Source organism: Euprymna scolopes, chromosome 24 (genome assembly GCF_053919585.1).
Source record: "Euprymna scolopes isolate OS-2025 chromosome 24, ASM5391958v1, whole genome shotgun sequence".
In the NCBI taxonomy this organism is placed as follows: Eukaryota; Metazoa; Mollusca; class Cephalopoda; order Sepiida; family Sepiolidae; genus Euprymna; species Euprymna scolopes.
In genome coordinates, this window is record NC_136505.1 from 91,088,750 (window position 1) to 91,109,578 (window position 20,829).

General features: G+C 37.4%; 2 protein-coding genes across 27 annotated transcripts in view; one reads left to right on the forward strand and one right to left on the reverse strand.

Moving 5' to 3' along the window:
* LOC145246840 (adenosylhomocysteinase-like 1) overlaps positions 1–20,829 on the reverse strand; it is a 736,073-nt gene that overhangs the window by 478,433 nt on the left and 236,811 nt on the right. The gene's annotated exons all lie outside the window — the stretch shown is intronic.
* The window catches only part of LOC145246842 (uncharacterized), a 323,121-nt gene that overhangs the window by 160,454 nt on the left and 141,838 nt on the right, over positions 1–20,829 (forward strand). The window contains exon 4 of one of the 20 annotated variants that reach the window (XR_013863193.1): positions 1,364–1,899. The exons of the other annotated variants lie outside the window; for them this stretch is intronic. The gene's annotated coding sequence lies outside the window, so the exon portion shown is untranslated. Of the gene's footprint in view, positions 1–1,363; positions 1,900–20,829 lie in introns of those variants that run through there. 20 annotated transcript variants of the gene reach the window in all.

The window sequence follows — 20,829 nt, forward strand, 5'->3', positions numbered from 1 at the left end:
GTCCATTTTCAAAACTTTTATTCAAACCATAAATATGTAAAAATAATTTCATAAAATCAATAGTAAGCTCTCTACAGATGTATTTGGATGAAATCAATGTGGGGAGGCATGTGAAGCTCTCTCTTTGTGCACTGTAGTGAGTTCCCAATCGACTTTTTTTTTTTACATAGGCATAACCACTTATCAAGGCCCAGAGACCATTCGAGGATAAGGGTTAAGAGTGTACAGTAGTCAATTGGACAATATAGTAATCGTTAGTAATGGAAATTCGGTAAATTTGTTAACTTAAGTGGAACGGCTCATCAAGAACTTGTTTACGTTGGACTTGAAGACAACCATATTGTAGTCAGCTGGAAAGCAGGCGTGCAGTTCTAAGAAAGAAGCTTTGTTCATGGAATCTACGTTTAGGTTTAGGCACAGATAAAGAGTGGGCGGGGGAATTATTGATAGCGGTTTCAGCTAGACGAGTGTTTCACTGATTTCGATGATAATAATAAAAGTATTTGAAGTGTGGAACATTCATTGATCCTCATTCAATCCCAGGTAACGTTGGATCTCCCTGCTGGTATAAGATATAGAAAAACAAATTCAACCTAAGAGCCTGCAAGTGAGTGTTTAGCAATGTTAAGTTGTCGAACATTAACTGAACAGTTTTGGAAATTTTGAAAGAAAGACATTTGTTAAAAAATGTCCTCCCTTTTTCTAAGGTGCTCTTTCACCACATTTATGTAAGGGACGGTTGTTAGCGCGTATCTTTTTTTTTTTTTTTTTTTTTTTTTTAATCCAGTATTTGTTTAATGAGGCGTGGAAGGGTTGACATTTCTTTATTGAAAGAAAGATTTCAACAAATACACACCAATTTATTGACAAAAGGGAAACCTGTTCCTCCTGCAGATTTCTTTATTCAACAACTGGACCACCAAGAAAATAGAAATGCCAGTAGAGGTGTCAGTCTATTCTTTTTTTCACGGCACATTGTTTGCTGCATGCATTTCGATTATTTTTATTCATTTTTTTCCCTCTATCAATGGAAATAAGAAATGTAAGTGAAGAGACAAACATTAACCAAACAAATCTTTGAGAAAAAAAAATAAATAAATAAAATATTCCTTGTACAAACGTTTAAAATCTGACATAACATTATTCTGTGAGATTTTAAAAGTTGGACCTAAATAGCATTTAAGCTGACTCGGACAAAATAACTATACATTAAGATAAGAGATCTTCACTATTGTAAAAAAATTCCGCAGAAATAAGCAAGCTCCTCATTGGTTGGTTGATCACCCATGATTTTGTTTGAACCAATCAGATTGATTGTTACTAACTGCTGAATCGTATTTTCGGCGCTATCTTTATGTTTCAGGTGGCGCTCAGTTTTCAAAAAGACAACAGGTTAAATGGACATTAAAAAAACCCACTCAAAGCATATAGCCTCAAAACTCCTTTGTCTCATTGAGACGTATTAATGCCCCAAGATGCAGCAAAATGTTATTTGCAAACACCAATACCTTTATGTTGAGCGAAATATTGTATTCTCCACACAGTTGTGCTTTACAATTTGATTGACTTTATTCCTTACTTGTATAATGCATTTTTGAGACGAATTTAAAGTCTACATTTTTACCTGTCCTTTGTCTGCCATTCGGATGGTTATTCAGTGAACTCAATGATGACGACAGGACTTGCAGCATTCATCCTTGGAAGGCATCACTTAACTAATCGACTTGTTGCAACTATTCTTCGAACAGTGTGGAGTTTTGAATCCTGCAAACGCGAAGATGAAACCATGAACTACTACCCTTACGGGTGTTACCAGCTCTGTTTCGGCAGAAGGCTAAAGATGGCACATCTTTTGTAATTGGATCTTTTTACTTTAATAAAATTTAAGTTGAAGTTTAATTTGAGCCTGTTGAAATTTCTGTTTGCTTTCCTTCATTCTGCCAAGGGCAAAACCGAAGCGAGAGAATATCTCACACTACATATCAATTGGACACCGTGGTCAGTCTATCCTTGTGGACGTGTCCATGTGGGGTAGGATAAGATATGACTCCTGGTAGGAAAACCCGACGGATTAATCTGTCTTTAATCTGAAAAGATTGGGCCATAGAGAAAAAGAGATTAAGAATATTTTCATTGAATTATCGGACAAATAATCCCCCCTCCCAACAAACTTTGATTCTAACAAGCCAATTTTCATTTATTATCGTTGTACCATGTTGTTGGCACTATAATATGACTTCGCTAAAGTTTATTTTTTTTTAGATTATGCTCTCTCACTAAAATAACTAGTAAGGATAAAATTTTAAATTATGACTAGTGATGGGACGATTCCAATATCCGCCCCCCCCCACCTCTCCTCGCTCTGGATGCCAATAGAATTACCAATTCTGTATTATTCAGATAATACATACTACTGTTCCTCTCTTGAATGTTATTCACACAACGTTTCAGCCGATGTATCTTCCGACTTTCCTCACATGTACTTTGTCGATCTCTAGAATCTTTCTGTCAAACTCCAGAATCTGCACAGAATTTTAAATGGAACACTTTATTCAATCAACAGAAGTAGCATGTTCTCGTCCCATCAGCCATAACTGGGTAGAAATCATAAATAATTCACAATTATATTCTACATATTGCCTGCACTGAGGAATGAACCTTTAACCTCCAGAAGGTGTCATTTACAAATGAATTTTACTTAGTACTTTATCCGTTACACCACTGGTCCTTGCGCAGGACTGACACAGCGACAGTATGTTATGTCTGTAGATTAAATAAAGGGTTTTGTTCAAAATTCCATGAAGATTCCAGAGTTCAACAAGATACACCTGAAGAAGGTTGGAGGTTACAGCAGTCGAAATGTTGCATGAACAGCACTCAAGATGAGAATAATAATCTGAATAATTCAAATGATGCAAATTATTAATCCTCATCTCGAAAGTCTGGAAATATTACCAATTCCAAGTTTCGGAATTTTTGAGATGAGGATTGGTTATTTGTATTCTTTTGATTCTTTGAACTATTGTTCTCATCTTCAATGTCATTTTCACAAAATTTCGGCCAATGTAACCTCCGACTTTCTTTATGTGTATCTTGTCAAACTTGTGAATGTTTCTGTTGAATTTTCGAATTTTGACGAAATTTCGAACCAAACTCTTATTTACTACACGGGGGTAGCATTTTTTTTTTTTTTTTTTTTTACACAGTGATCACCACTTATCAAGGCCCGGAAGCCTCTCAGGGATAAGGGTCATTGCAAGTACATTATGTTAGTGTGGAGATTTGATGAAGTGTTTACTTAAGGGGGCGGTTCATTAGGAATTTGTTAACGTTGGACTTGAACACATCCAAGTTGTAGTCGGGAGGGAAGCAGGCAGACTGAACAGAGTTCCACAGGCGTGCAGTTCTAAGAAAGAAGCTTTGTTCATGGAATCCGCGTTTTGATTTGCGCACAGATAAAGAGTGGGGGAAACTTTTGACAGTGGATTCAGCTAGACGGGTGTTTTTCGTGAAAGATTAGCGAGGGGGGACCAGAGATTGGAGTTCAGACGAGCACCTGCCATGGAAATAACGATAAAACAAGGATAGGCTCGCAACGTCTCTTCTGTGGGAGAGAGGTTGCAGGGTAGAGAAAAGGGCATCCCCCACTAAGCCACGAAGTCTATTTTGTACTCTCTCAAAGCAGGATAGGCTGTTTTTAGCAGCTCCTGCCCAGATATGGCAACAGTATTCCAAAATAACATTCTGTTCCGTCCGTCATGAATGGATGGAGGTCCTAAGTAATTCGCAATTGTATTTTCGTGAAGTAAACAAAGGGATCTGTTCGAAATTCCGTCCAAATTTTCTAGTTTGACAGAAACATTCCCAAGTTCAACAAGATACACCCAAAGGAGGTTACATTGATCGAAACATTGTGAAAATGACACTCAAGATGAGAAAGTAGTTTGAAGAATCCAAATAATATGAATTACCAATTCTGTTTTAAATTTCTGATTCCAATACAATTACAGATTCTGATTTCAATGCTAAAATCACTTAAAAAAGCAGAATGTAATTTTGTGCGTGTGAGAGTCCTCACCTATTTTTAAATGTAGTTATAATTTTCTTTCTAATTTGACAAACGTCTCAATGTTTTTCGTTTATGTATTGCATCCAAGATTTGGATGAACTCATCGTGACATTTTCATCTACATTTTTCATTTGTGCCATTTTTATCTAAATTCAGTATTCTGATCTTATATGTTTGAATCGTTTAAATCCAATAAGTATTTAACATTTTATCATTAGCACAAACAACAGAAAATAACGTTTTAAATAATTTTTTTTTTTTTAAATCGTTGTGGGAATCAGTAATTAGTTTCCACATTTTTCTTTATTCCAATACCCACAAAAGTTCTGATTTTTATGATTCTTGGTTCCAATTAATTCTCCTAAGACTATGATAAAAACTCAAAATCAGCAACGCGAATAACTTATTTATTTGAAGAATATAAAAATGTTGTCTTTCTTTTTTGTTTTAGTTTAAAAAAATGTGCAAACATAAAAATTAAAAGTTAAAATGAAAAACAGCTAGTCAGAAATAAATATAATTTTTCAGCTGTATTGCTATTAAGATTTAACATAAGACAAACTCAGATAAGATAACTATATAAAGGACCTTCACTGCATACTAATTGGACACCCTGATTAGTCTATCGTGGATGTGTACATGTGAAGTAGGATAAAGTATGACTCCTGGTAGGAAAACTCAATGGGTTAATCTGCCTTTAATCAGAAAAGACTGGGTCATAGAGAAAAGGAGATTAAGAATATTTTCATTGGAATTATCGGACAAATAATCCCCCCTCATCCAACATGAAAGAAATGCTCTATTTCTTTTCTTTTATTGTTTTTCAAAAAGTCATGTTATTCGTTTTTTTTTTTTTTTTGTTTTTTTTTTGAAAAAGTGGATTCAGTTTTGTATATTATGTTTCTGAATTTTTCAGATGATTAATAATTTGGATTATCTGGATTTTGTTAAAATTTATTTACCAAAATTATGGCAGTCGACATTAAATAACCTAAATAGGGTTCATATGCTATTAGATTCGATGCCTCTGTTCAGTCTCGAAAGACAAAGGGGCAGCTGCAAGTGTAATTGTGAAGCAAGGGTTGTGCAATCTCTAACCACACCTCTCCTGAATCAGCACTGTTTGATTCAGTGGCAAGAAAAAGTTGAGGACAACTGGAAACAATGCCGAGATAAGCAGAAAGCATATACAGTACCTGGATTGGTTGGTTGGTTGTTTTTGTTTTACGGCATATCAACCCTTTTCGGGTTATTTAATGCTGAATCCAAAGATTTTGAAGAAAAAAATTTTTAACAGAATATATTTGTTGTTTTCAAGTCGGTTTCTATTTAACCCATAGTTGGAACCCTAACAGGTACTACCACTCTGGGTCAGAGTGGACCTGGGAGCAATGGCAATTAAACGGTGGCTCCACACTCCCCAAAGTCTGCAAGCTGGGGCCTCACCACTGGATATAGTTTAAGGTCATATCCAGGACCACAGTCACAAATGGTCACCCATTTATTACTGACCAGGTTCAATGTTGCTTAACTTCAATGATCCAATGGAAACCGGTGTGTTAATATGCCATAAAACAAAATTGATTTCGTATCACGTTTCTGAATTTTTGAGATGAGGATTTGTTATTCATATTATTTGGATTCATCGGACTATCATTCTCATCTTGAGTGTCAGTTTTACATTTCAGTCGATGTAACCTCCGACCTTCTTCAGGTGTATCTTGTTGAACTCTAGAATGTTTCTACTGAACTTGAAAATGTGGACGGAATTTTGAATGGAATTTACTTCATTGGGTGGCATGCTCTCGTTCCATGACTGGACAGAAGTCCTAAGTAACTTGCACTTGTATTTTTTATTCACCCACACTGAGAATTGAACCTTCAATCTTTAGGAAAATATCACTTCTACAATTGATTTTTTTTCCAAGTACTGTAACCACCGTGCCACAGGTGCTAATCATGCTTTGGTCAAACTTCTTTGGGTGTATTGTTCTGGGGTAACTGACACCCCTATTCCTGTCTTCACATGGACTCTCCCATCGCTGTGAAAGGCAGCCATTTTGGACTCTCTAATCAGAGATTCCATGCCAGCCTAATCGCTGACATGACTTTACCGACTCTCCTGTTTGATATTGTGAACCCCTAAAATAAGGCCACAACATCTGGCGACGTAGGAATGAAAAAACCTCACAAGGACCCTTTCCTTTGGACTAATAATCAAAAACGTCTATTTTCCTATTTTTCTGACTCAACTTTAAATTTTTCTACCAGCTTTGAAAAGTTCAACAAGTTTACTTCTTTTTTTCAATAACAAGAAAAAAAAAAGAAAGTTATCGCCAAACCAAAACTGAGTAGAAAAAAAATATATATTGCTGTCCTAATCAATTTCTTGTTTTAAAACGAAATAGATTACATTCTATGCTGGAAAAAAAAAAGTTATTGGTGAACTTAAATTTACGCTTTTGTATTTTTGAACACACGTGTGGTTAGCTGGCAAGCAACCATTTTTTTTTCTCTGTTATGGTGAACGAGAAAAATAAAAACAGAAACAGCAAAGTCATTAAACCGATTCTACATAGGACACGTGCATCTAACCCACAATTATTTATTGAAACAAGTTCTACCAACGTGCCAATGTGGATATGTACTGACCATAAAAGCATATTCGAGGATTGTAAAAATACAACTCTATAAAAGGAAAATATTTCAGCAACAACAAAAGGAAATTAGAAAAATACTGAAAGTCGAAACTAAAAAAGTTTATGGACTTCAAAAAAAAAAAAAAAAAAAAAAAAAAAGAGAAAAAGAAAAACGGTAACTTTAAAAGATTTTTTCTCTCTCTGATATTTCTTAAATACTTTTGATGTTGGCAAAATTCTCTGACTTCAACAAATAGTACAGTTATTCACTATTTTTTTTTTTTTTTTCCTTTCATGGAAATTAAACAAAAACTTTTTAAGTGTCTTATTACATTTTCTGCTAAGATACAACACGGAACTTTTTTTTTTTCTTTTCCTTCTGTCCCTCCTCATGTGTGAATATTTATTTCATATATCATCTTCATAAAATTGTTTTTTTCTTGGTGAAATTTCTCAAACCTAGAAATTCGGAGACTAGTTATTTTTCAACATGGAAGAACTTTCAAAACAAATAGCTGCTATGATACGGTTGCAGCAAACTCAGTTCTCCGAAATACAAAAGCAAAGAGAAGAAGAAAGAAAGCAAATGGAGGAGGAAAAACGACAAAGAGAAGCAGAAAGGTTCGAAGAAAGAGAAGAAAGAAAACGAAGAGAAGAAGAAAGAGAAGAAGAAAGAAACCAATTTAATGCCCAAATACTTGAAATGCAAGAACAAGCAAAGAGAAAGTTGGAAATATTATCTAAGGTTATATCTAAAAAAGACAGTAGAGAGTCAGACAAGGACGTTTTTTCCCAAACTGCAATCTGGTCAGCGTTGGAAACTTTTCAGTACCGGCCTGATGAAAAATTAACTTTTGAAACCTATTTCTGCAGATTCGGCGACGTGTTCAGAATTGATTGTAAAACTTGGAGCGAGCAGATGAAGGTTCGTCTCTTACTACAAAAATTGGGAGCCATGGAACATAGTAAGTTCGTGGACTATATACTGCCAAAACAGACGAACGAATTGTCATTTGACGAGGCTGTAAAATCCTTAATGGAGTTATACTGCCCGAAAACTAGTTTATTCCATAAGAGATGGAAATGTATAAACCTGACTCGCAAAGAAGACCAAGACTACACAACATTTGCATCAGTCGTGAACAGGCATTGTGATAATTTTAAATTATCTTCGTTAACAGCCGACAATTTCACGGTCTTGATTTTTATTCAAGGTTTAGTCTCAACCAAGGACGCTGAAATCAGACGCAGGGCATTGAACACACTCAAAAAGGAACCGGACATTACCCTTCAAAAATTGGCTGAGGAATGCCAAAGAATTATTTCTGAGAAACAGGACTCCAGAAATATAGAAGAGGCAAATGTATCATACATCAAGAAAGTGCAAAATAAAAAACCGTTCTTCCCAAAAAGTCAAGTGAAAACCAAACGCAATACTCAGGAAACATACCAAAATAAGCCTGATTTACCACGTTACCCATGCCGAGGATGTGGAGAACTCCACTGGCAGAAAGATTGTCCTTACCGGTCCCGTAAATGTGATCTATGCAGACGCAATGGCCACAAAGCCTCGCATTGCAGAGTAAAAGGACCTCGCAAGAGTGACGTCAAAACGACGAGAATTTTAGGGAAAGATGAAAATGTACGGAAGTACGTAATAGTCAAAATCGGGTACAAAAACGTAAAGCTTCAACTTGACAGTGGCTCAGATTTGTCCATAATAAAATATAATACTTGGTGTAAAATTGGCAAACCAAAAATGAGACAAACCAACAGAGTGGCTCACTCGGTAACGGGAGAACGCATTAGGTTTGAAGGCGAAGTCACTACAAATGTAACATTGAAGGGCAAAACTTTAACACTAAAAATGTTTGTGTTAAAGAAATCAAATAATCTTTTCGGGACAGACTGGATTCAACAATTTGAACTCTGGGACTCGCCCATGAGCGATTTTTGTCAGAAAATAGACAGCGCTACAGCCGAAGCAAAAAAACTTAAGGAAGACTTGATGGAGTCATTTCCTAATGTTTTTTCGGGCAAATTAGGCTGCCGCACAAAAATGAAGGCGAAGTTCGAATTAAAAGATAACATCACCCCGGTTTTTAAAAAGAAACGCAGCATACCATTTGCCTCCATACAAAAAATTGACGAGGAGCTAGATAGACTCGTCAAGTCAGGAATACTGACCCAAGTCGACTACAGTGAGTGGGCTGCCCCCACTGTATACGTAAAGAAAAAATCAATGGATATTAGAGTCTGCGCAGACTTCTCGACAGGGTTGAATGCAGCACTAAGGGATCACCACTACCCGCTACCTAGCCCCGAGGAAGTATTTACGAAACTCAATGGAGGAAAAATTTTCTCAAAACTAGATTTAAGCGAAGCATACCTACAAATTCCCGTGGAAGAAGAAAGCTCCAGACTCTTGTGTATTACCACCCACAGAGGACTGTTCAAGTTTAATAGGTTAGCTTTCGGGATCAAGGTCGCCCCGGCTATCTTTCAGCAAATAATCGACACTATGTTGAGTGGCTTTGATTTTTCTATAGGATACCTAGATGACATTCTAGTAAAAAGTGAATCTATAGAAGAACATAAAAGACATGTTTTTCGGGTATTTGAAAAAATAAGTGAGTATGGCTTCACACTGAAAGACACAAAATGCGAATTTTTCCTCAACCAAATTAAATACCTTGGTCAGATAATAGACAAGAACGGTAGATGGCCCGATCCTGAAAGGTCCACAGCGATAAGAAATATGCCTGAGCCACATGACTTAACAACTTTGCAAAGTTTCTTAGGCTTAGCCAACTATTATCAAGCTTTTATTCCAAACCTGCATACTTTACGTGCACCCCTAAACGAGCTACTTAGGAAGGACAAAGTTTGGGATTGGACCACAGAATGCCAGACTGCATTCGAAAAGCTAAAAAACGTGCTCACATCAGAACTGTTCCTGACCCATTATAATCCGAAACTGAACATAATCGTCGCTAGTGACGCTAGCGCATATAGAATCGGCGCATGCATCCTACATAAAATGCCTGATGGTTCAACGAAACTGATAGCACATGCGTCTAGAACCCTACTACCGGCGGAAAAGAATTATTCCCAAATAGAGAAAGAATCTTTAAGTATTATTTTCGCTGTGACTAAATTCAATAGATTTTTACATGGAAGACATTTTAAGCTTCAAACGGACCATAAGCCGCTCATTGCTATCTTTGGTTCAAGAAAAGGATTGCCTACACATACGGCAAACAGACTGCAAAGATGGGGAACAATCCTACTCAATTACGACTTCGAAATGGAGTTTCTACCATCAAAGAAGTTAGGACATGCTGACGGCCTATCCCGGTTAATACCAACAACTGGAGAACCGCTTGAGGATTCTGTTATCGCATCACTTCAATCAGAGAAGGACTACAGTTTGATTCTATGTAACACAGTGAAAGAACTTCCGGTTACCCTAGACGACATAAGAAAAGAAGCCGAGAGTGACGATTTTATAAAAGAAACCAAAGCAAAACTGGAATCGGATGAACAAGTAGCAGAAGCTTTCTCAGTGTGCGACCAGGTTCTACTATACAGAGATAGAGTAGTTATTCCAGCGACCCTACATAAAAAATCCTCAAGGATTTTCACACAGGACACCCTGGCGCCACCAGAATGAAGAGCCTCATGCGTTCATACGTGTACTGGAAAAGCATGGACAAGGACATTGAAGAAAAAGTGAAATCATGCAGAGGATGTGCTCTAGCGGCGAAAGCACCACCTATTCAATTCAGTCCATGGCTCAAAGCCGACTATCCATGGTCACGAATACATGTGGACTATGCAGGACCACTTGAGGGACACTACTACCTTATAATAGTGGACAGTTTTTCCAAGTGGCCCGAAGTCTTTAGATGTAAGAGCCCAACTACGGACTTCACCATAAAAACTCTTCATGAGTTATTTGCACGATTCGGAGTGGTCGACTGTTTAGTGTCAGATAACGGCACTCAGTTTACGTCCGGGGACTTTAAAGAGTTCGTTAGAGACTTCCAAGTGGACCACATTACAACAACTCCAACATACCAACCCAGGTCAAACGGCCAGGCGGAAAGATTTGTGGACACACTGAAGAGAGCTTTGAAGAAGGCTAAGGACACGCCATCCGAAAAAGCCCTACAACAATTTCTTCAGGTGTACCGCATAACGCCCAACGAAAACACACCATCCCAGATGTCTCCAGCGGAAGTAATGTTTGCAAGGAAAATACGGCCAGTTTTTGATAAGTTATTACCAAAGCAGGTAAAACACACCAAGCTGACGATACCCAAGAAGAACTACATGCCGGGAGAAAAGATATTTTTCCAAATGCATAAAGATAATAGTACCTTCTGGGAGTGGGGAACGATCATTAACAAGATCAGTCGTATGGTCTATATGGTGGAAGGACCACACTCCACACATAAGAAACACTTAAACCAAATTCGCAAACACACTTCAGACGAGCCAAGTGAAATTCCATCTGAAGAAGAGACGATGGACCTCCTATATGAGGCATTTGATCTGGAACCTCCTCAAACCAGTACGGAAATACGTCGTTCCACTAGAAAAAGGAAGCTGACAGACCCCTTGGAAGTCAACCCTAAGAGAAAAAATTATATTTCAGGGAAATAAATCTTTGGAGGGGGGGTGTTCTGGGGTAACTGACACCCCTATTCCTGTCTTCACATGGACTCTCCCATCGCTGTGAAAGGCAGCCATTTTGGACTCTCTAATCAGAGATTCCATGCCAGCCTAATCGTTCACATGACTTTATCGACTCTCCTGTTTGATATTGTGAACCCCTAAAATAAGGCCACAACATGTATCTTGTCAGACACAAGTTCCACAAGATACAGAAATACTTTTTCCAAACTTAAAAGTTACAGTTTGTATTATTCGGACTATTGTTCTCATTTCAAGTGTTATTTGCACAACATTTCAGTTGATGTAACCTTCGACCTTCTTCAGGTATATCTTGTCAAACTCTAAAATCTTTCTGTTGAATTCAGATTCAGCAAGATACACCTGAAGATGGTCAGAGATCACATGGACTGAAACGTGGTGAGAAAAACACTCCAGATGTTTGTTTTGTTTTACGGCATATCAACCCTATTCAAGCTATTTAACCTTGAATCACATCATTTTTTCATCAAAGTTTTTATACTTTAAAGTGCTTAATAGTGACTTGTCATGAATTCCAGTGAAAAGCAGCTGTTTATCCCAGAGCAACACTATAGTTAACCATAATGCAAGATACAAAACAAAGAAAACGCGAATAACTGCTAATAACTTGCTAATAATGCGATAAAAAAAAAATGTAAGATGGAGTAATGTTGCCACATCTTGGGAAGGTGCTGATCAGAGCATCCTTTCCTGCATTTACAAATTCCAAAACCAGCTTCGAAATCTAGTGAGTGATATTCTTTTCTCCTGCTTACAACCTTTTTCCCCCACAGAAGAGACGCTGCGAGTATATCTTTCCATTTCCATTGCAAATACTTAATTGAGCTTTTCACTATCTGTGCCTAAACCTAAATGTAGGTTCCATGAACAAAGTTTCTTTCTTAGAACTGCACGCCTGTGGAACTCTGTTCCGTTTTCCTGCTTTCCAACTTCTTTCTTGATAAGCCATCCCTTTAAGTAATCCAATTTACCAAATTCCCACTACTAACTCTGGTCCCCCCTCGCCAATCTTTTTCAAAAAACACCCGACTAGCTGAAACCACCGTCAATAATTTTCCCAACTCCTTATCTGTGCCTAAATCAAAATGTAGATTCCATGAACAAAGCTTCTTTCTTAGAACCGCAAGCCTGTGGAACTGTTCCGCTTGCCTGTTTCCCTCCCGACTTCAACATGGATGTCTTCAAGTCCAACACAAACAAATTCCTGATGAAGCGCCCCCTTAAGTAATGACACTTTATCAATTCTCCAATACTATTGCTACACTATCCCATTGATTACTGTACACAAAATAACCCTTATCCCCGAGTGGCCATTGATTACTGTACACAAAATAACCCTTATCCCCGAGTGGCCATTGAGCCTTGATAAGTGGTGAACTCCATGTAAAAAAAAAAAAAAAAAAAGAGACCTCAGCAGCAAAGGGGTGCGATTTTGCTGCCTGTTAGTCAGGAGTATGTACATCAAAGGAATACAAGTCCTCAAAGTTTATCAAAGCACATTCCATTCAATCACTCGTAAAAACGACACAAACATTGCAGTGAGAGGATTGAGCTTGTCAACTATTTTAGATTTGAGACTCTTTTTTGGGTTCTGTCTAAGAAGGTGTTGTGAAGGAACATAACTGGCTATACACCGGTTACAAACTGTATATATATATTGGACTGTTTGGCAGACAGCGGCAGACAAGCAGTCGCAGTAAGACGGATAGTCTTACGTGTTGATTATCAGACTTTCTTCCCCATACTTGTTACTATGTACTTCTATTTACCTTAGGCGAGCAGCCTTACGTTTCTGTATTATAAATAAACCCCATTACACATACCACTCGGTGTAACTCACGTTTGTCTTTATTTCCTAAGTATTTAGGAATATAACAATGGCGACGAAAGGATGTTCTTTCTCTTAACAGAGATAAATTACCGTACCAAGGACTGTGTACAATGCAAGGATTTTTTGTTTTACGAAAAAAACAAACTACACAAGGATTTTTGACCACGTGCGTCAATGAATTTAAAAAATTTTCCTACCTAAAGTAGCGAAAAGTACGGATTTTTCTTCGTAAAGAACTCACAAGAAATTATAGAAACATGTTCAAGGTAAAGTGGAATTTATATTTATTTTGACAAGTAAAAAAAAAAAAAAAAAAAAAAAATGGTCGCAAGTTGAATTCGAAACTACACTAAAGGATTACGAGTTTCGAAAGAAAAAATATAAATACAACGACTATTGTACCATTTTATGCCACGTGGGAACGGCAGCCATATATTTTTTTTTTTTGGAAAATTAATTGTTTGTTATTGCCTTTATATAAATAATTGGAACTATTTGTCGTGGGAAGTAAGAAATATTTTGTGTATGAACTTACGTTGTTGAAAAAAAAAAAAAAAAAAAAAAAAAAAAAGAATTATTTTACAAAGCCTGTTGAATTACTATGGATGAACTTTGTTGAAACGTGTTGTGTCTGCATATTGCTACTAATTTACGATATACGTAAATTTACGATTTTTCTTTGGAATTATTGTGTAGAATTCGAAAAGACATTTTTGTACTAGAAGCTAACATGGAACAATTAGCAGAGTTAACTAAGGCTCTAGCCCTTAGCATCCAGGAACAGACAAAAATGACTCAACAATTTTTAGCGCAACAACAACAACAAATTCAACAACAACAGCTACAGCAACAGCTGCAACAACAACAAGAAAGAACACAAAAAACTTTAGAGGCACAACAAGAACAAACAAACATACTACAACGACAAATGTCGACACAGCAAAAGAATTTAGAAAAGCTAATTCTAACGTCGACCGGGAAGAAGACTAATTTTTCTGCCGAGGGTATTTCAAATTCACTAACGGAATTTCGTTACTCCCCGGATACTGGTGTTACTTTCCCTGCATACTACAGAAGATACGAAACAATTTTTACGAAAAGATGTTTAGACTGGACCGATGAGGAAAAAGTTACCCTGCTACTACAAAAACTGGGTACTGATGAAAACACCAAGTATGCAAATCTAATTCTACCAAAAAAACCGGAGGAGGTTTCGTTCGAGGAAACAATTAGTACCTTGTCGAAAATATTTGATAAAAGGGATAGCCTATTTCACTCTAGATACAAATGTTTGAACATTCAGAAGGCAGAAGCTGAAGACTATCTAGAATATGCTTGCACTGTGAACTGTTTATGCGAATCATTTAAATTGAATGAAATTTCCGCAGACCAATTTAAATGTTTAATCTTTGTACAAGGTCTCACAGCACCAAGGGACAAAGATATACGTTCACGGATCCTAACAATTATGGAGGCGGATCCTAACATAACATTGCAAAAAGTCACTGAAGAGTGTCAACGTCTGATTAACATAAAGAAAGACAACACTCGCATTGAAGAGAAAAATATTTTTAAGGTGCAGCAAGTAAAAAGGCAAGGGACCACAAGAAAGTCCAGGTTCCAAGAACACAGGATCCTTAAAGGATACAAAGACCCAAAGCTAAAGTGTAAATGTTGTGGTAGTTTAAGACACAACAATAAGACCTGCTGGTTTAGGAACAAAATATGTTATGAATGTGGTCTCAGAGGTCACAAGGGAACATACTGTGCCCAGAAGAAAAGACAAGGGACCGATAATGTAAATACGCTTCGCATGAATAAAGAAAAAAGCTGCGAAAGACGGAAATATGTTGATGTTCGGATAAATGGACATCTGGTTACATTGCTTCTGGATAGCGGTGCAGATATTAGTATTATAAATGAAGATATATGGAAAAGGATAGGTCGACCTGAATTAACGAAAACCAGAAAGACGGCGAGAAGTGTGTGCGGCAAAAGATTAGAGTTCAAGGGAGAATTAAAATGCAAAGTGACATTCGCTAACCAGACTCATAAATCCAAAGTGTACGTCGTACCAGGAAAGAATACATGCCTGTTTGGGGTAGATTGGATTGTCCTGTTTAATTTATGGGAGAAACCCATAAATTCGTTTTGTAACGTTTTAACTGCAGAAAAAGCAAACCAAAGGGAAGACTTCCTGAAGGATTTGAAAACTGAATTTCCCAATGTTTTTGCCGAAGGACTAGGACTCTGTATTAAGACAGAGGCAAAATTTGAATTAAAGAAAAATGCCACTCCAGTATTCAAACCTAAAAGGAATGTGTCTTTTTCAGCGATGGACGCAATCGAAAAAGAGTTGGATAGACTTCAACAACTGGAAGTCATTGAAAAAGTTAACCACACAGATTGGGCAAGTCCAACCGTGTATGTAAAGAAAAAAAATAACAGAATAAGGGTCTGTGGAGATTTTTCAACGGGTTTAAATGACTGTCTATTGGACCATAATTATCCCCTTCCGTCCGCAGAAGATCTGTTCTCTAAGCTTAACGGAGGAAAAATTTTTTCTAAGATAGACCTCTCAGATGCTTACTTGCAAATTAAGATCAGCGATGAATGCTCCAAATACTTAGGCATAAATACTCATAAGGGCATTTTTAAGCTAAAGAGGCTTCCTTTTGGATTAAAGGTTGCTCCTGCTATTTTCCAGCAAATTATGGACACGATGCTGGCAGGGTTGGAATTTTCAATGGCCTACCTTGACGATATCCTAATTAAAAGTGAAAATTTGCAAGATCATAAGAAGCATGTAAAAGAAGTATTCAAAAGAATACAGGAATTTGGTTTTAAATTGAGCCCAGAAAAATGCGATTTTTTTATGAAAAAAATTAAATATCTAGGTCAAATAATCGACAAAGAGGGTCGAAGACCGGATCCACAAAGGACTGAAGCAATTGAAAAGATGCCTGCTCCAGATTCAGTGACAAAATTAAAATCGTTTTTGGGATTAGTTCAATACTATGCAATTTACATCCCTAACATACATAATTTAAGAGCTCCTCTTAACGAGTTACTGAAAAAGGGTGTTAAATGGAACTGGAATAAGGAATGTGAATCTGCTTTCCAAAATATCAAAAGATGTCTACTGTCAGACTTAGCATTGGCACATTTCAATCCAGAAAAGGAACTAATACTAGCAACGGACGCCAGTGATTACGGTGTTGGCGCTGTATTACTTCACAAGTATGAGGATGGTAGGACAAAAGCTATCGCCCATGCTTCAAGAACGTTGGTTGCAGCGGAGAAAAATTACAGCCAAATTGAAAAAGAGGCGCTGTCGATAATATTTGGAATTACAAAGTACAATCGATTTCTCCATGGACGATCTTTTATTTTGCAAACCGACCATAAACCCCTACTTACCATATTTGGATCAAAGAAAGGCATTCCCACACACTGCGAATCGATTACAGCGATGGGCTGTAACCCTCTTAAACTATCAGTTTAAGATGGAACATGTATCCTCAAAAAAGTTAGGACACGCAGATGCATTATCACGGTTGATCCCTAAAAGAAGCGAAAGTTTCGAAGAAACGGTAATTGCTGCGCTTAAAGACGAAAGTGAATGTACAAGTTCAATGTGTAATATGATACGTGAACTTCCGGTAACTTTCGAAAAAATAAAAAAAAGAGGCAGTAAATGACATTTTCATTAAGAAAATGAAAAATCAATTGGGATGGATAAAAAAAAATAAAAAGGTAGATCAAACAACGCCTTTTTCCATCTGTGAAGATGTGCTCATGTATGGTGAGAGGATCGTAATTCCACTAACGTTACAGAGGAAAATTCTGAAGGAATTTCATACAGGTCATCCGGGCATTTCGAGAATGAAATCCCTTATGAGAGGATATGTGTACTGGCCTGGTATGGACAAGGAAGTTGAAAAATGTGTCAAGACATGCAGAGGATGTCAATTAGCAGCTCGAGATCCTCCAGTAAAAACGACGCCATGGCCAAAGACGGACCTACCCTGGTCACGTCTGCATATTGATTATGCGGGACCTATAAATGGTTATTTTTACTTGATTATTGTAGATTCTTTTTCAAAATGGCCAGAAATATTTAAGTTTAGACATCCAACAGCAAAAAACACTGTGAGTGCGCTTAATGAAATTTTTAGCCGTTTTGGAGTGCCAAAAACCTTAGTGAGCGATAATGGAACAGCATTTACTGCTCATGAATTCAAAGAATTCTGTGACTCACTAAATATTCTACATATGACAACACCTGTGTACCATCCACGATCGAATGGGTTGGCCGAAAAATTTGTAGATACGTTTAAAAGGGCACTTAAGAAAAATCTTACTACGGACACAGACGAACAATGTATTCAAACATTTTTAGCAATTTACAGGGTGACACCAAATCCTAATAATAATGTCAATTCTTCCCCGGCTGAGCTAATGTTTGCAAGAAAGATAAGATCTGTCTTCGATAGGCTGCTACCAGAGAAAAAGAAAGTTTTCAAAAAAGAAAACCTTAATACCAAGTGCTTCTCCCCAGGTGAAAATGTATATTTCAAAAATTTTCAAAATGGACGAAATCAGTGGGTTGAAGGTATTATCAAAAAAAGGATTGGGAGCATGGTCTATACCATCCAAGGATTAAGTTTTGTCTGCAAAAGACACAGAAATCAAATACGTCCCAGACTGTCTCCAAATGTGGAAGAGACACCAATGGAAACATTGTGCGATATTTTTGATATACCAAAACCAGCGTGTGTACCGCAAACAATGAATATTTCGCCTGAACCGACCATACGGGCTGGACAGAAACCTTTACCCCGGGTAACGCTGACCAGAAGGAAAAGCGCAAGAAAGAGAAAAGTTACCAGGAGATTAAGCCCTGACCCTAAAAGGAAGAGGTATTTAAGCTAAAATCAGGAAGATTTCAGCTTCAGGGGGAGGTGTTGTGAAGGAACATAACTGGCTATACACCGGTTACAAACTGTATATATATATTGGACTGTTTGGCAGACAGCGGCAGACAAGCAGTCGCAGTAAGACGGATAGTCTTACGTGTTGATTATCAGACTTTCTTCCCCATACTTGTTACTATGTACTTCTATTTACCTTAGGCGAGCAGCCTTACGTTTCTGTATTATAAATAAACCCCATTACACATACCACTCGGTGTAACTCACGTTTGTCTTTATTTCCTAAGTATTTAGGAATATAACAAAAGGAGAGACCATTAGTAGATGCATCAGTCCAGATGCGACATGGGTGAATGGAGGCTTTGTAGAGGTATACGATGCTCAGGAATGGTGATGTATGGTGGAAGGAAAGATTAATTTTTGCTTGAAAGATGCAGTAGATCGGTTTTGAAGGATTTTTATTCTCCCTCGACGAGGGAAAGACTAACACTGTAATAAAGAAAAAAATTAAAAAACTACAAAATAATATGAAAAAAAAAAATGCTTTTACTAGTGTTGGAATGATTAATCAGAAGCGAAAAATATTGTGCCTATTTTCCAATGTCGAAACAATTCTTTTATTTTAATTATATAAAAAAATAAAGAAAACAAAACTACAAAATAATATGAAAAACAATTCATTTAATTCAATTTTTTTTTCTACTTAACTTTCCATTGCTGGTACTCAGGATAAAACGATAGATATTTATCGATTTTTAACTATTAAAACCTATAGATACCTTACCCCACGAAAGTATTTTTACATTTATGAAAATCTATGCACATATTACATAGGTTTTTATAGTAATAAAAAAAAAAAAACCTTAGAATTAAATATTTAAATTTTTTTAAAAATCAGAATTGGAATCGTCACTAGTTATTACACAACTTCAACAAGCAACACAATAAAGAGCTACACATACAATCTCTACAGTCACTACTGCTATAAATGACACGTCATAGAGACATGGACTGATCCTACTGATGAACCATTTGCTTCTAATTCAGAGATTGCTCTGTTCCAGACAACTTCTTGCATTTGTGGTTCCTTAAAAGAACTCAAGTAATAGTCAGAGTTGTGAATAGCCAATGGCAAAAGAAAGCTGACAAATGGAGATTAATTTTCCGACAATGATGAGGGGAGAGGATAATCATTCTCCATCCCTGTGTACGTTTATGTGTGTGTGTGGTTGGTTGTTTTTAAAGGCATGTCAATCCTGTTAGATCATTTAATGCGATGACAGGTTATTTATTGTAGATTCTTATGTGTAGGTTATTTACAGTAGTATTACAAGGAAGCAACGCATAGAATGATACAAATTACATTTATTAATCTTAGTCCGCTATTACTCGAGTTTGTGTGTCGCAACTATCACAAATAAAAGTAATATCTCTGCGTCCTTATTTACACAGGTGCAAAGTCATCCTCTAAATGGCACCCGTCAGCACCTATCTTATCCCATTCCTACAGCTCCATGCAAGAACTTAGAATTAAAAGAGGGGAGGTCTTGTTTTTTTTATTTTTTAAGTTATAGTTGTACAAGGGGTGTGCAATAAGTAATGCCCCTGATCCACTTTCCATAGCAGTAGAGCAACGAAACTTGGCACAGTCATTAGTCTTTCTCTACATAGGAACCACCCATAGTTATGCATTTCTCCCATCGTTCGATGCAGCTCTGGAGATCGTTTTTGTAGAACACATCAGGTTGGTTCTCCAACCACAATGTGACTTCAGAAATCAAGGCTGCATCATCTGGGAAACGCTTTCCTTTCAAAAACAACTTCATGGCTGGGAAGAGGTGAAAGTCAGAGGGTGCAAGGTCAGGAGGGTAGAGAGGATGGGGGAGGATTTCATAACCACACGCCCATGCTTCTGATGTGGCGACATGCGAGTTGTGGACTGGAGCGTTGGTCCTGCAGGAGGCGGGTACCTTTGCTGATCTTGCCCAGTCTCTTGATTTTGATAGCTTTCCTTAATTTCCTCAAAAGTGAAGCATAATAGGCTCCTGTAATTGTAGTACCCTTTGCCTACTCCGTCCTGGTCCCAGAAGACTGTGAGCATGACCTTGCCAGTGGAGGGCTGCACCCTTGCCTTCTTTGGAGGTGGTGAGTCCAAGTGCTTCCACTGCATTGACTGGGCTTTGATGTCTGGATCATAGTGATTGACCCAGGTTTCATCCTGTGTAATCAGTCTTTTGAAAAACTTTGACTTATCTTCTTGGCACATCTGCAAATTCATCCTTGAGCACTCGATGCATTCTCACTTCTGGAATGGTGTGAGCAACCTGGGAATCCATCTGGCAGACACCTTATGCATATGTAAATGGTCATGAATGATAGTTTCCACAGACCCTGTACTAATCTTGACATCTTGGGCTATTTGGCGAATAGTAATGCGTCGATCTTCCAAAATGGCAGCCTCAACTTGACAGACAGATGCCTCATCAATGGCAGAAGGGGAGGAGGTTCGACCAGGTCTGGGAGCTGTTTCCAGACTTCCAGCCATGTTTGAATTCACGATGCCAGCATTTTACAAGGCCATATGATGGGGCATTATCACCATAAGTTTCTTTCATCTAATCAAAAGTCTCCTGTGGT